Here is an 18,136-nt window from a genome sequence, read left to right on the forward strand (position 1 = left end):
CAACAGCATATTCTGGCAGGCGATTAACATTCGGCTACCGAATGGTTTTCTTTGATTTGTTGAAGTAATTGCTGAGATGGACTCTGCAGGAAGCGAATGGAAAGGTGAAGAGTGAAGTCATCAGTATATGATTGGAAAGGGTTAGATGTATGAGAACAACATGAACAACAATGGGCTAACACTGCTCTCCTTATGCTCAGAACACAGGCTGGTCATCACTAACTCCAGTTTTCAAATTAAGAATAATTGCAAGACCACATGGAAGCACTCACAATCTAGACATTGGCACCTGATTCCCTATGTCATTGTAAGACTGTGAAATTGGAGAGAAGTTCTTATAACCCGAGCTATGAGTGGTGCTGAGTGCTCAACTGACCATAACCTTACAGCCACCAAACTGCAGTTACTCATACACACAAAAATGCGCTGCAGACCATCAAGAAACTAAATTTTTGTATCTTAAAGGATGTGGCAACATGTAACACCTTCTGCAGTGCTGTTACAGAGAAGTGTTCTCAATGCCCACCATTTGATCTAAACAACAATGCAACAACCCTAAACACAGAGTGGCTAAACATTAAGCACTGCAGAAGAGACACTAAGCTTCTCCAATTGCTGCCATAAAGACTGGTTTGATGAAAATGCTGAGGGCATATGTGGCTTTCTTGCAATGAAGAATACTGTAGAGTACATAACAACCGGTTGGCTCATCTTGGCTCCTTAACCCTAAAAAAATGAATTCCAGAATCTCAGAAGTCAAACTCAGAGGAAACTGACTGACATGGAGAACAAATGGTGGACTGCACAAGCAAAGGAGCCTCAAAGGCTGGCTGATATTATTGACCAACGTAGGTTCTGCAACTCCATTAAAAGCATCTATGGGCCAACGAAACTCAACATAAAACCTCTTCAATCAGCTGAAGGAGAAGTCAGAAAGACAAGCATGCAGTCCTATTAAGATGGGTGCAACACTACAACACCTTACGGAATCGATGACACCCGGTGGGGAGCACAATATCTTTAACCTGAGGCATCCCATCGACGTACTGGTACATCGTGCAATTGCAAGGTTCATAATTTGCACAATTTTCAATTTTCGTGCATGATTTTTGGTATATATACATGGGACACCTTCCTCTATTCCTCTACAAGATGCCAGGCAGGGACAATGCCTTATCCCGCATGACCTCCCCCCTCCCCGCACGCCATTGTCTCGGCAATTCATGTGTTACCAGTGACCTGGCCAATAAAGACATTCAGGGTCAGAGTGATTCCCCAGTTGATGACAATGTGGAGGACAAAATCTACATAGCATTAGAGGAAGAAACAGTCAGAAATGATGATCAGGTAATGTCATCAAAAAAGGTATGTTGATGTGTTAGTGAGTGAAACAATGCTTATATTGCCTATAGTACTATTTGAAAACCAATATATTCTCGTACTGCATATAAATTCGTACCAAATAAATAAATAAATACCGTTTATGAGTGGTGTGGAATAGTTACCCTTCCACAGAACTCGTTTTCTTTGGAGCCAGCCTGATAGAAAACCCAGTAAGGTAAGCAGGTACTGCTCCCTGTACCGAGTATCTAAAACCTCAGGTGAGCGATTTCTCTATGAATTTTCGATGTTTCTCACCATAAGCGGAGGTTTGAGCCAATTTTTTTTTTTTTTTTTCCAAAATTGGTTGGGACTGGGGGGAGTCAGTGGTGGAAAATCGGTCGGAACGTGACGGGTTAATAACGTCTTAAATACACCTCAGGCGATAAATCACGATGGTGCACCTACTGTACACTTACAGAAACTGTTCAGGCCATCCAATTTCTTAAAAATAAAAATAACAAAAGTCCTGGCCTTGATGGCATTCCTTCTGGACTGCTCATTCGAGGGTGACCAGTTCCTTCACCATATCACCATAATCTCTGAATATCTGGATCTAAGAGCGAATTCCATCTGAATGACTTACTTCTGATAATGGAACCATACACAAGAAGAAAGGGAACTGCTCAAAGTGTGACAACAGCAGAGGCATCTCCCTCCTTCTGAATGCTAGTGAAGTATTTGCCAATATAATGTTTTCCAGACTGACAAAACATATGACTGAGGGAACACTTCCTTAAACACAATGTGAATTTTGAAAGCAACGAAATACCTGTGACATGATCTTAGTGTGTTTATGTGTGCCTGTTTTGTGTGTGTGCATTTTTGTTTTTGTTTGTTTGTGTGTGTGTGTGTGTGTGTGTGTGTGTGTGTGTGTGTGTGTGTGTGTGTGTGTGTGTGTGTGTGTGTTCTTACCTAATTGTTCTTACCTAATTGTATCTTTACAGGAATGAGTCAAGCTCGTACTGTCCCGTGTCTTAAACCATATTTATCGTAAGTATCCTTAAATTTGTGAATTGTTTTGGCACACACTATTTCATTCGGTAGTGCATTCCATTGATCAATTGCTCTGTTTGGGAAACTGAACTTCCTTACGTCTTTATCACCTCTCTTCTTATGCAGTTTTTTGCAGTGTCCTCTTGCTGATGCTTCTCCATATGTTAAGTAATCATTTATGTCTATTTTCTCCTTTCCTAATATGCATTTATATAGCATTATCATGTCACCTCTTTTCCTTCTCTCCTGTAGTGTTGGTAGATTCAGTTTATTTAGTCTTTCTTCGTAGCTTAGGTCCCTTAAGCTTGTTACCCATCTTGTAGCGGCCCTTTGAACTTTTTCAATCTTGTCTATGTGTGTGTGTGTGTGTGTGTGTGTGTGTGTGTGTGTGTGTGTGTGTGTGTGTGTGTGTGTGTGTGTGTGTGTGTGTATTCTCCTTCTCACCTGCATCATCATCATGCCAATCATGCCATTCCAAGACCCATCCTCTTGTTTGACGCCCCACAGATAGTCAGCAGGTGTGACGTAGGTATACCTGGACAAAGAGAACATTACAACTTATACAGTACATTCGGTTAACCCCCACATGGTCGAAACACCACGAGTACTGTTTCAGTTTCAGCTAACTCTAAGAGATTTTATTAAGCAGAGTTTGAGTACAGAAATCTGAAAGTCTTTTTACTGTTATCCCTAACTACAAGCGATAGAGGGCAGTGCACGAAATAGTGTTAATTCTCAGTTCATAATTATGAGAAATGAGCAGCCCGACACGACACAGCCCGACCGCGATGGTTTACAGAGGCTAAAAACTTTTCTACTTTGTAAGTTAGAGACGAGATTCGTTCAGCAGATGGTTGATACGTTCAATAAATTTTTTTAGCTAGATATTTACTCAAGAGACCAATGAAACCCCTAGGAATCCAAGCCTTCCAAGGGAATGTGCTGAAGGCTTCAATTGACATGCTCCACTATGAAACTGAACTAAAACATAGGCAATGCTACACTGTTGCAACTGTCCACCTGACCAAGCACATACCCCCCTACCTCCCTGCACACCTAACCAAGTGGATAATGGCCCTCACCCATCACCCACCCCTCTGTATAACAGACACAGCAGATTGCATTGAAATCACTGAAATTTTTAAATTATTATTTGTCATAAAAAAAAATAAGACAGTATTTTATCTATAAAAAGGCACCGGTTCACTATAAGACACATAAGTGTGTGAAATTTCATGACTCGATAGTGAATACTTTCTGATTTGTGGCTTGAGATTATTTGCTCAGGTTGCATTGAAATCTCTGAGATTTTTTTTTTTTTGTCCCAAAAAACTACTTAAGACATAGCATTCCACCTATAAATGACACCAGTTCATTATAAGAGACATAGCTATATGAAATTTCATGACTCTATAGATGATACTTTCTGAGATTAGCTCCAGATATGAAAATATCTATGCCCAACCACCCATCTCTAAGGACAGACACCAGTGATAACGTTACCCTCCTCTGACTTTGTCAGGTGGAGGGTAAAATGGTTTCCTGCTGTAACACTGTTTTCTTGTATGAATTCTAATAAATAACTCTCTGAGATTCCGACAACGCTATTTTGCGTCATACATCCAACCGCTGAGATTCTGATGACTCGAATTCGAGTCATGTGAAACAATATAAATTTTTTTCATATTTTCCATCTCCCATATGGGTCTGTTCCACATACACTAACCTGTTTATCCTTTCCCAACTCTTTGTTTTTACAGTGACGACTACATCAGATAGGTGTGCGTAATAAATACGTTTTTACCATGAATAATATCGGTATTATCAACATGGATTTTTGCCTGCGTGACAGCGAGAGCACGATATTGATGCACCAACCAGAAGTATAGCTTTCCATCAGTGTATCTCATGGATAAATAGCAAAAATGCCATAACCTGTATATTATTGGAAAAGGAATTTAATGTAGATTGACAAGGGGTAATCAAAATTCATGTGAATGGAAAACCTATTTTTTTAACAAATATTTTTCTACAGAAGGGTATGTGAGTTTTCCTTATCAGCTAACTTCAACTCGTCTATCGGCCTTTTTTATGTCATTCTAACCTATTTCAATGATACTACCATAAAGAGCATGTATTCAGCTTTACAATGGCACCCAACTATTTACTTTACCATGAGTAGTAAACGTATAGGAAGCATTTATATAAAGTTAATTCATGGCAAGCATATGCGATGTGAAAACTAAAATTTTCTTATCAATTTATTTTCTGTTTTCTCTGTGAAAACTAATATAAATTGCCATAACCTATATATCAATAGAAAAGGAGTTTACTGTAGATTGAAATGGTGCTATCAAAATTCATGTAACTCTAATACTTTTTTTTTTTACAAATATTTTTCTACAATAGGGTGTGCGATGTTTCCTTTTTGGCTTCTACTCGTCCTATTGACCATTTATCGTATTTACCTTTTTCAGCCATATTACGATAAAAAGCAACTATTCAGCTTTAAAACAGTACCACATTCATTAGTCTACCATAAAGAGTAAGTGTACTGTGGCTGATTAAGTACAAATATTGCAGCGCAACGGCACGCTCCATGTACGCCCAGCTAAATCTTGCACAGACTCAATTGGCGAAGAGCCAAAAATCTCACAGTGTTGAATGTCAGATATTATGCTCATAATTTTACATGAACAATTTTGTCTATGTTTTGGGGGTGAAATCAGCAAGGGCAATTGCCCCATTTCTGGGTTTTATCATTCGATCAATAGCCAAGCATTTACAGACTCAGTTCACTGACACGACATGTTGGGTACAGAGAAATGAACATTGCGTGTGTGAGAAATGCTCCTCGCAATATGCACATTAAAAGAGAAAACATGAGAGAGAGAAAACATGAAAAAGTAAATATTTTAGTTTGTATTTTTCTGTTATTATTCATTTACCTCACTAGAAAAATTGAAACTACACCAGGATGAAATAATGATGATAAGCGATATACAAATGCTCGCCCGCTCGTCACACGCTCCCAGAGTGCACTTTACTGATACTATAAATATTAGAGGCTTTATCACAATTCGGGATGCACCATAAGTTAATAACAATACTAGATTTATGCCTGTAAAAGAATTAGGTCTTAAAACCTACTTCAATTAATTAGCATGCAGTTTTCTAGTATATGATATTTCAAAGTTTTTACGTTTTTGCTGACGAATTTATACAACTGCCGAATTTCACGGAAGTTTTGTGTTTCGTGTGGTTCTATTTTTCCTTTATCTTCGCTGTAAGGTTTGGGAAGATTAATTATGTCTTTAACCAGTCATTATCTTTGTTCTCTATATCCAGCATATGAACCACTCGAGCAAGACGATTATATTCATTTATGGAGAATCATTTTTAATGACAGAAGCTTTAAACAGTCTATAGTACCTCCTTAAGTCCCGGGAATGCTCTCCTATGTAGAATATTGTCCTCATTAGGCAGCAAAAATATACTAAAATAGGAAGTTCTCAGAGTGAAGGTTAAAGTCCTTTGCTCATCCAGAAGTGTCATCTCTTGGCCACTCACTCCCACCCTTTGCTGTGGCAGGCATAAAGTGTCACATTCAGGACAAGTGTTATGGTATTTCTGGGCACGGGATTCGATCTCCAATTCTTCATTTTAACTACCAGCGGGTGATATGAAAGTATGGTGTCTGGAATGGCTTTGCGGGATCTGGAAACACTGTAGATATATAAATATATTTACACAATATTAACAAAAACACAGGGGAATTACATTATTAATAAAAAAAATGAGTGGGGGATTCACCTGACGAGTGACTCCTAGCGAATAAAAAGATCAACCAATAAAGTGAAGACAAATAAATGTATATGTGCTATACGAATGGATGTAATTTAAGTGCATGATGTAGTGGGGAAGTTAGGTTAGGTCTGTTAGTGCTGGCAAGTCGGTTGTGTGTGATGTGCTTATGGGTGCATGGATAGAGTGTCAGAGGTACAACAAGATTGTTTCCTTTAAGACATTAGGTCTCTCCAGGGATTCCTTAAGCTTCAGAGAACCAGAAGTACGAGAGGAAATGAAGACAGTGACCACAACTGACTGCCGCCACATGGAGATTGCAGATGGGCTGACAGTCACCGGAAATAATCACGATCAAGCCGAATCGAGACCTGTAAACGAGTTCTTGAAGCTTGAATGCCCGCAAACCCAATGGGCATGATTATATTTTGGTACTGTCCCAATATGTCCTAAGGGTGCATCCGCATGTGTGCAGGAACAAGACTAGTGTTGGCAACATGTAAACAACACTGTAACGAACAAGCTGCAAGCATGTTCTGAAGAGAAGCATCCAAATCATGTTGGCATTGTCATGAATCCTCAGCTGCATCGTACGAACACACATATTGCATCATATCTGTGGCCAGTAACTTCGAACCTGCTCTGATGCATGTTTGCATATATCTGTCCAAATACTGCTGTATACATGTATCCACACATGTTGCCAGTCGTGTAGTTAACACATGTTCGAGGACACATATGGACGCGCCTTAGATGGACTGTTTTTTTTTTTTTTTTTTTAAACCTGCTTCTGAGCTTAGTCTGGACAGTCAGTTGAATTGCTGATGTGAAGGCTTAACAGTTCCTGGACAGCTCAAAGAGCAGATGTTTTTTACTTCTAACCTGCGGGAGGAACGGGGCAAGATGATGCTGTCTTCAACCCCGAGTGAAAGGTTGGAATGTTAGACTGCGCTCATTTTAGTTTTCAGGTGTTACAACTACACCCTTGTAGTCCTCCACACTACAAGGGTCATCACTGTCACTGGATGTGGCACTTTAATATGTGGAATGACATGAGGCCATGTCTGCTATCCTTGTCTAGTTCATTCTCCCCTTAGGTCATTAAGGAAAACACACTATTCTTCTGTGCCTCACACAGATATGCAAAATTTATTCTTCACAATATGAGTATCAGTAAAGATTGATGATGCGGACATCGACCTACTACATTTATTATGAAGTGACTTCACCTCACCAGAATATCATAGCATCAGGAAATCTAATAATACCAATAAAAAGTGCAAATACCAAGAGAGAAGTAAACCCAGACTCACCTAAATCCCGTAGCCTCAGCGATAGTTTCAAAGAGCGTGATCACGGGATCCATAACAATGACCCTCTTGCCCCCAGGCGCCTCAGGGTCGTGCACCACTGTTGGCTTGGTTGATGGGAATAACACTCGAGCCACACGCAGAGTCGGCCTTCCTGCAATACTGTTAAGAAAAAGTGATATCGCACTTACCGAGGGAGAGAAAAACGCTGACAAAGATATGAACATTTAACCATTTTCTCTTTTGTGTGGAATTTTGGGAAGTACAATGTAAATCACAGACCAAGGCAGCAAGACTTTGCCAATACAAAACTTAACCCTTGTCTCTTTTGTGGAAACATGTATAATCACGAACCAAGATAATTTTCTTCATAATAGTTAATTCGTGTTTCTATATACTTGAGGAAACACAACTGGCAGATAAAAAAAACATCCCAACGTAGAAGTGTGAAAACCATACCAACAAGTTACATGTCAAAATTATCAGGGAAATAATAACCGAGGGAAATAACACTGTCAATATCTCTTCCAAAATGAAACTTATCGGAGAAAAATCACTAACATGAAATTCTTACCAATACCTCTTACCTCTAACAATTATCAGGAAAAAGTCACTCATAAAGATGGACAAACTTCAGATTATTATTTTTTATTTATAAAGCTTCTCCGAGAAAGATAACCGATACATATAAAGACCACCGATACCCCTTTCTGGTCAAACTTACCTGGGGAAAAGCAATGACAGTGATATGAAGACCTTACCAACATCTGTTATGCGTGAAATTTGTAGGAAGAAATGCTAAAGAAATATCGCTTTGCCCAGTATATGGCACTCAGATCCAATAACATCCGCTGTTCCTGACAAACGGCAGACAATTTTACTGACACAGCAATCCCCTGCATTAGAATGGTTTATATGCAAACCTCAATAATGTGTCCCATTGTGTCCCATTTGGACTCGCGTGATATCGGCAACAAATACTGGGAATCACTGGATCTGAATAGTACAAGGGAGTATAAAGGAAAGCAAACAACAACACACCTAATGGTCCTGTTGAGGCTGCTTTTTATAGAGAAAACAGTCGCTATGATATAAAATTCTACAAGTTGAAGGTATGGACAGTAAAGCAAGAAGGCTCCTCCCCCACCCACCAAACCCTCCAGTCGAAGCTGGCACAAAAAAAAGTGAGGACTACCATGCAGCATTTCAGTGCTTCATACATGCGAGTCATTTAGGTAAGAAATAACCAAAAATACTCACATTTGCGTTTAACATAAACTGCCTGTCATTACATGGTTTTATTTCCTGTACAGTCTTCCCAAATGACATTTGCAGTATATTTTATTCCCAGTATCTCATGATGGCGATAATAATAATCTCAGGAGAGACTTTCTTTACCAGGATTAATATAAATCCTTCACTGGCTCTTGTCACTGAAAAATTCTGCCATTCACTGAACAGCATGTTCTGAATGTAACTTGAATACAATATGTCAGCTGTCTAAAAGTGTAATTTTATTGTTGAAAAATCACTGTTGAAAAATCACTGGAAATGATGGAAAGACTAAAAACATATCTTACTTGTGAAACTTATCAGGGAAGAGCGATGCTCGAGAAGTGAGTGTAAGACCTTGTGAGGCAGACCAGACACCAACCAGTTGTGGTTGAGCTTCAAAGGGTAAGTATGGCAGTTCCACATAGACATTGCACCTGGTAATATCAGTGAAGGGTAAGGTTGTTTGTTTGTTACGGGATGTTTATTGGTGGTAGTTGAGACTAGTGTGATTGATTTGTATTGGTGATTGAGTAAAATGGGTGGAATGAAAACAAAGTAACGAGCTTATATATATTGCCTGATACTGTACTGGACACATACTTATACACATTTATGTCAGTGTCACCGTAAATACTCTCTTGGTTTTTCTAACCTTGTATTTGGTGTAACTTTAAAGTGGAGTAGCATGGAGTTGGTCATGGCAAGAGTATGGCGAAGGTTCTGGAGATGCAGGAACTGAATGTGAGTGAGGACTAGAAGCCTTGTTGACCACACTAAGAGTCGATCTTCCAGGGACCACTCGGCAAAGGCAGTGAGGAAGTCTGGGTCGTCACTCACCACAACTACAGTCGCGGACCTTGATACCTGGCGCAGCTGGAAATGTTATGGTAAGATTATCCGAGTGATCTTCTCACCTTAAAGAAAGGTGAAAGAAAATGACTGTCTGTTATACTGGATGAAACAAGCGAAAGCAGTTTTGAGAATGTGGTCCCTTAGTGTGTTACTGGCATGTCTTTGGCAAGCCAAGAATTTGCTGCACTGAAAGAAGAAAGTGAACCTTGCCTCCTGATGTCCAGAGTATCGCTATGATTTGAACAATGACCTGAAAATGGCCGGACCTCGAGATCATTTTTAAAGAAGCAAGAATTTATCAATACGGTCGCTGTCCCTGTTTCATGTGTGCCTGCGACTGCAGTGTATTATGATCACACACCTGCACTGAAGTTAGTGCCAGAGGGTTCCATGTCCAAAGAAGAAACCGAGGTCTTGAAGAATGTGCTCTGGTGCAGTTCTAGTGTGTTCTGATGTGTCTGTGCTTTCTTCTTCATCTCTAGACATGAAGGTGTCTGAAGCAGAGTTGGATTAACTGAGACTGTTTCTTTGTCCTAGTAATTTCCACAATATAGTGAAGACTGGCTTCATTGAGATTTAACGGGAGACCAGTAAAAATTTGGGAAAATTAGATTGGGTTTTGGCCATGCCATTCCCTATACATTTACTTCCTTCCTCGGATCCTGTGGCAAATATTTCAGTGGTCATGAATTTCAAGGTCAGAAGGTTTTAAAAAAGGACCTCTGGGTTAAGGGACTACAAAGGTTTCTGCTGAAGACGTTGCACAAGAGGAAGCGGCATTTAGGTAAAGCCTGACAGGTGCACGTAAGACACACGATCGTTCATAAGTATCTAAAACAGTGTATGGATGTATGACCTACCCTGCGAGCCTGACCGATCAACCAGGAGAGGTGTTCCTGCGTCACGTTAGTGTCGTGGGCGTCCTCACCCATCTCCAACAGACTCAAACCCCTGGTCGTGCCCAGCGTAACCACATCAATAAGCTGTTAGTAGGTATCGTTATATGGATGTATATATCAATCACTTCAACGTTGCCAGTTATGTTTTATCCCATTTGTTCTTTATTCCTTACCACCTGGAAAATTTATTTAGTCTAAAAAATTCAGACAAAAATATTTTTTTTTGTTATATAAGATTTTTTTATAGTTATCATTAACTCCACACAAGAGGAGTGTTACCTATAGTTGAAAAGAATCACTTTGAGGTGGCAAAAATTCTGTAAAGGACTAACTGAAGATGTTAAACTGAAAAAAAACTATGATGATAGTAGCCAGATTACCTACCATGCAACGTGTCTCCATTATTACAATAATGAAATCATCAGGTTGCGTGGTGGCTTCTAATACAGCATTCACCACCTCGGGTTCAACTCTTGTGGTCCTCTCATCTATATTACAGGAAGAAATGCGGTTAAACAAGGGGACACTTCTTTGCAGTTTCGTGAATAATTCTCTGTATTTTGTTACTGCCATTAAGTCTTAAAAAGAAGTACACACCTGTTTAAACTAGTATTGTTCCTTTATGAAGTGGCTGTGACAGTTATATTCAACTTGTTTACATTACCTGTATTAATAGTGTTGTTATACCCTTGAATACATCATTAGCCTGTTCCAAAGCGTAAGATTGCTGATCACTGCAATGAATTAATTTCATTATCCAGGATATGTTTGTGTTTTAGCAAAGTACCATAGCAAAACGAGTGTCATATGCACATAATAACCTACTTTTAAGAGGAATTAGTCCACCAGCAACCGCCACTAACAGCAGAATACGAAGAGCCACCTGAAGCATTGCTTCATTCATTTCTGGAAAAAGTTAATGGAAGAAGGTAAAACTTTCGTGGAAGTAACTTCAAATCTTACATTCACCCAACCACCATTCTGTTCATCCTTTATTGCCCCATCAGGAGCAAAGGGACCCAGTGCGAGACAACTTAGTCAAGACACGAAAGGTTAGATTGGCCAGTTGCAAACTCCTGAGTGCCAATATCAGAGCAAAAACTTCTGATCAGACTGTGGCCTTTCTGTACCATATCTGATTAAAGCACCTAAACCTACTGTTCTCAAATGTGTCGTTTCGTTGGTTATATGTTTACCTCACAAAGTCGTAAATTATTGTGTTGTTACAGGAATTTATCTGATCTACGCTTGCCACAATTTTATGCAAAATAATACAGTACGATGATAAAAATCTAGATCTGAATGTTGTAATCATTCTTAAATTATACACGAAACGAATCTGCTAGACACGAGCATATCAGGCTGCATTTGCATGTTGATTTCCAAGGTAGCACAGCTGCATAGTTGTGATGTATTGGAACTTCTGCTGCTGTTAACCATGTCAAGACTGTGATGTTTCTCAGATGATTTCCTCCGATAAATTTTTGATGAATTGATAGACATTCACGAAACTAGGTGAGTCATTATGTTGTTAAGTGAACAAATGGTTGTATCTTTTTCCGGCAAGTCATTTGAAACACAAAATACAAGGGATGAACAATCCAAAGGATGTGGACGTTAATTTGAAGATCATTTCGAGGAAATTAAAGATACGAATTGATCTATTCAGTCCTGATAACTAGCAGGAAATTCTTCAGGCCTGCAAAATGTGGTAAATGATTGGGACTGCCATCTGTGTCTCGAACCAGGAGCAGTCTATGGTTTTTGCTAGTGTTGACCATGACCTTGCTTTAACTTGACTTGTATTTTGGTAAGTAATTTTGTTTTTTATTGTTATAGAGGTACCCACTATATTGAACAATTATCACGAGTTAATTTTCCTCGCTGGCACTAAAGTTAATGTAATGTCTAAAATTAAAATAAGGTAAAACAAAGATAAAATATTCTGTTGTGAAGCAAAGAAGGTAGGTAGGTAGTAGTGGAAAATTCCGGATAGTTAGCGCATTTTCAGTTGCTAGTCAGAGTTGCCAGGTTGCCTACTGATGTGAGCGGAGGTAATTTTTTAAAGTTATGCATGAAAATTTATTATTTTTCTCTTATTTGCTGTACTGTTTTATTCCGATGTTTGTTGTAATTAAAGTGCTACGTAATGTTAGAAAGCTCTGGAATATTATGGATGTCTCCGACTAGGAACTGTAGCCGCTAGGAGTACCTAGAATGCTTGCAAAGGTTATAAGAGGATGATGGAGAGAAAATGATGGAGAGAAAAGTGGGGTGAGATTTACTGGTGGCCTTGTGAAGTTATTGTAGCTCCTGCACTAGTGAAATTTGTTAACTAGGCAATGTAATCACTTGGAAAATAAATACTACGATGGTGAGAAGCTTGTGTCATTACGACGCCTGAGTTGATCTTGTGTACAATGAAAGGTTGGCCCTTCATGGAACAATTCACTGTGCGACGTCCTTCCTATACTGAACTACTGCTGTGAAGGTTGTAGCAGTGTGGGATGAGGACATAACAAGATGTGTTTGGAATGGGAGAGAAAAGTGCTTCAGTGAGTCAAATCTTCGACATGGAGCAGGAAAATGAACAGACAAGATGCCCAGCTAGGAAGAAGGCGGAGTCTCTGGCTACAATCAAAAAGTTACTGCAGGCACAAAGTGAACAACTACAAGCACAAAGTGAAGAACAGAACGAACGACAAGGACGACTTCAAGAGGCATTACAGGAACAACAGGAGCTATAACTGATGATGCAGAGACAGCTAGATGCTCTTAAAGGGGAAATGAAGGAAGAAGAGCAAGCGTTGAAGAAGGAAGTATAAGCTAAGCTATAGCAGCAGAAGTGTGGGGTGAGCAATAACATGGAGTGCAGACAGCATGTGGACGACCAGATGAAGATAATTACTGCAGGAATTGAGGCTGAAGAGAAACCTTGCACTGCTGCACCTGAGGTTAAAGTACATGGAGCATATGTTAAAAATGGAGAGACTATGGTGAATCTTGATGAATCCCAAGGATCTGAAGATAGCATTACAGTTTTTAGGCCCCAAACCGGTGAATTGCATAACTATAATGGTGGTCCATTTAAAACAGAAACCTCAGGAATTTGATGGTAAAATATTCTGGGAAGCTTACCACGTGCAATTAGTCACTTGCAGATCAAAATGGTTGGGATGATAAGATGAGCGCAGTGCAGCTCGCTACCAGCTTCAAAAGTGCCGTAGTACAGTCAGGAACAGTTATCACTCCCTTTTAAAAGTGCTGGAGCTCAGACACAGGACCATGTACCAGACAGAGGTTTACAGAGTCAGATTCTGGACCCATGAAAAGGCTTAAGGCAATCTCATCGGCAGAATGCTCATGACCTGGAGAGTATAGTACACAAAGCGTACCCTGGAGCAGCACCTAACCTGTTGGCAATTCTTCTGAGGGGACAGTTCATTGATGCTCTCGATAGTGCAGAGTTGAAAATGCAAATGAAGCAGGCACAATCAAAGAAGCGTGCTAGAAGTGCTAGCCATGACAGTGGAATTTGAGTTCTACATCAGGCCCAGTACACCCAGTTTGCAGGCAGGATGTAGTGAGGGACTCAAAGCGAGAAAGGTGTAGGTACATGAAGCAGGGAAATTTGAAGGAATTTGCTGGTATACTGAGAAGCCAAGAGAAAGACGACTGCTAAAAGTGGAAGAGGGAAAAGGAGAAGATCGGAGGAGGTTGTTGGCTCTGTGAGAAGCCAGGACACAAGAAGGAGGATTATTATAAATGGAAGAAGAAGCAAGATCATGTGCAGAAGAAGCAGTGCAAATAATCCTACAATTGCAACAAAGGGGTGTTGGACAGTTGGTGAGGTGGAACATTTCCGTTCTGACTGACCCAAGAAGATAAAGGAGAAGATAAAGAAGGCTGTAGAAGACAAGAAAGATGCAGAAAACAAGTAAAGGTTTGTGTTAAGGGGCAAAAACAAGTTGTTTTTTCCCAAGTAGCCCCACCTTTGAGAAAATGAACTAGAACCTTGATTGCTAGTGTGTGAGTAGATAGAAGATTAGGTGACAAGAGGTGTTTTCCGGTGATTGATTCAGCCTCAGAGTTGACTTTTGTGAGGCCTGATGTGTTATGTCATTGGTATCTACTCCTAACATCAGGACAATTGTATGGCGTAACTGGACACTGCGCAGAACTGAGGGGACCCTTGGATATCAGGATTGAAGTGAGGGGACAAGAAGCTATGCTGCCAGTCTATGAGGCCAACATGGAGGATCCTTGCTTACTTGGGCTGGACTATCTGATGTCCATGGAATGTAAGCTGGATTTCTGCTCCATGAAGCTCAAAGTCTGAGGAAAGTAGTTCCATCACGGCAGTGATAACATACCTGTTCTGATGGTAAGGTGAAGGCACTGCACAATCCACTGATACCCCCAAGTTCAGAACTATTGCTTCAATGTAAGGCAAGTGACACTTTTGACAGCTGTCTAAGGGGTGGTGGAGCTGATGAATGGTGCAAGACGAAAGCTGGAGTGATGGTGGGGAGGGCTTTGGTGGAAACAGACGCAGGTGAAGTGCCAGTTCAGGTGGCCAGTTTCTCCTGTGAGACACAGAAGATCAACGAGGGAGAAATACTGTGACTGTGCCAGGCAGTGGATGCTGAGTGGCATCAGTGGAATGCCTGTAAAAGGAGTGTAGTCAAAGAAAACCTATTTCCAAAGAGTTTCCAGTGTCTAGATGACTCACAATTGCTGCAATCAAGGCAACTGCTAGTGAAGCTTGTTGATGTCTTCCACCAGAGACCTAGGCCTGAGATGCACAGATCTCATGGAGCATTGTATTGACACCAGGGATCACTGTCTCATTAAACAGCCTGCTCGGAGGATGGTGCCAGCTCAGTGGCAATAAATGGAAAGGGTGATGGAGAAGCATCAGAGCCAAGGAATGATAGAAAAGTCCAGCAGCCTTTGTGTATAAGCAGTTGTTCTGGTAAGGAGAAAGAATGGCTCAGTGAGGCACTATGTGGACTATCAAGCAAAAAATGATGTGACAGTGAAGGATGCATACCTCTTGCCAAGAACTGATGACACGCAGGAAGCTTTGTCAGGTGCCAAATGGTTCCCCACCCTAGACATGAAAGCAGGATATCACAAAGGTCACAGAAAATGACAAGGAGAAAAAAGCCTTTTCATACAGACAGGCTTTATGGCAGTTCAGAATGATGTCATTTGGCCTGTGTAATGCCCTGGCTACTTCTGAGCGTCTCATGTATGGGGTACTAGAATGCCTGCACTAAGAGACAGCTTTCATCTATCTTGATAATGTGATTGTGTTTGGATGGACTTCCGACCAGGAACTGGAGAGGCCGTCAGAGGTGTTCAACAGAATGCATGCAGTGGATCTCAAACTGAACCCCATGAAGTGCCACTTGTTCCAGAAGGAAGTGAAGAACCTGGGACACATTGTAGCCGAGGGCAGTGTCCATACTGATCTGAAGGTGGCAGCTGTGAGAAACTGGCCGGTCCCATCTTGTGTGAAGGTGCAATGGAGTTTCCTGGGTTTGTGTACCTACTGCCGGCATTTTGTCAGGGACTTAACAATGACAGCTGCATCTCTGCATAAATTGTTAGGAAATAGGCAGAAGCTTATGCTGACTGCAGTGATTTTAAATGGCCTTCAGTGCACTAAAGCATTCTTTGGCAAGCTCTCCAGTGTACCCAGATCAGAGTCATCTATTCATTCTGGACTGTGATGCTAATGAACATGGCATTGGTGGAGTCCTGTTGCAGAAGAAAGGTGAATCGGTAGAGAGATGGCCTGCAGTCCTAATGGGGCGAGGTTCGAATCCGGGCTGCGGCAGGGAACAGTTTAAGGATTTGAATTTCATAAAAAGCAGATTTTCTGATCTACCAGATGACCTGCCAACATGTCATAAAAGTACCCCCACTAATACCAGTACACCATTTCCGTATGAGACAGCCCTAGCATGTATTCAATATGGATGGTGGGTGTTAGTGCCGAAGTGGTGACATGTGGAGATGTAGGAGGACTACTGGGCCCCAAGGATGACTACTGGGACTTGGGAATAGACCCTGACGCCTTTGCCCAGAGTCAGACACGTAAAAAAAAAAATTAGTATGTATTACAGCAAGAAGCTCAGCCCACCGGTGCGGAACTACTGTGTGACCCATAAGGATATCTTGGCAGTGATGAAAAGCCTTGACTTCTACTTATATTGGCCTTACTTCATCATCAGGATGGACTATGGAGCACTCGAGTGGCTGAAGGCAGGCAAGAATCAAGAAGGACAACTGGCAAGCTGGCTCGGGAAGCTAGACCAGCACAACTACGAGGTGCAGCATCGTCCTGGGCAGGTACATGGTAATGCAGACAGCCAGAGTCATCGGCCTTGTGACTCAGTTTGCAAGCAATATAGTAGGGAAGAAAATCTTAGCAAGAAATGCAGCCATACTGCAGTGACAGGGCCAGTGTCAGGTGAAGAAGACCTGAAAAGGATCCAGATGGAGGATATGGATCTACAACCAGTGCTAGAGTGGCTGCAGTGGAGTACAGTGGAACCATCTTGGGAAGAGGTTTCCAGGTTTAGTCCTGTGGCTAAGAGCTACTGGAGTCAGTGGGACCTTCTTCTTTTGAAGGACAGACTAATGGAGCACCAGTGGGAGCCACCCGGTGGCCTCAGAAAGTATGGCAGCTGATGATTCCTGAGAAAAATGAGGTCTGATGTCTTATAATAGTCTCAATACAGGATCACTAGGGGGCATCTGGAAGTGAAGAAAACTATAAGTCTGCTGCGGTAGAGGTTCTACTGGACTGGTATGCATCAGGATGTTGAAGAGTGGTGTAAGGCCTGTGATGTATGTTGTGCCAAGAAGGGACACAAGAAGCGTGATTGCATCCCTCTTTAGCTGTACGAGTACTAAGCGGGTGCACCAATGGATTGAGTTGCAGTGGACACTGCTGAACCTCTGCCACTCAATGAAAAAGGAAAAAACTTATGTGTATATGTTGCCATGGACTACTTCACAAAGTGGCCAGAAACCTACATCATCCCAGATCAGGAAGCTACAACTGTTGCTCAGGTGTTTGTTGATCAATTCTTCTGTCGTTTTGGATGCCACAAGAGATACATTCAGACCAGGGTAGAAACTTCGAGTCTGCTTTTTTCCATGTGTGCTGCATGTTACTGGGGATCAAGGAGGCTAGGACAACTCCACTAAGGCCACAGTCAGATGGTATGGTGGAGAAATTCAACTGGACCCTGGGACAAGAACTGGCCAAGTACTGTGTTGAGGGACAGATGGAATGGGACCAGAAATTACCTGCATTGCTGGCGGCATATTGGTCTGAATCCCACGAGTCTACTGGCTAAACCCCTGCAAAATTGATGCTGGGCCACAAATTATGATTGCCAGTTGATCTGTTAATTGGAAGACCACCTGATGATGAGCTGCCTATAGACACCTCCAGCTATGCAAAATATCTTCAGCAAAAACTGGATGAGGTACATCATCAAGTTCAAGGAGCCCTGAAGTTTTCAGGTGTAGTGATGAAGCACAACTGCGATGCCAAGGCAAAGGAGGTGAGCTTCAAGGATGGTGACAAAGTTTGGCTAT

This window comes from Coenobita brevimanus, chromosome 40, assembly GCF_032717465.1.
Source record: "Coenobita brevimanus isolate Jiangsu-jjx chromosome 40, ASM3271746v2, whole genome shotgun sequence".
NCBI lineage: Eukaryota > Metazoa > Arthropoda > Malacostraca > Decapoda > Coenobitidae > Coenobita > Coenobita brevimanus.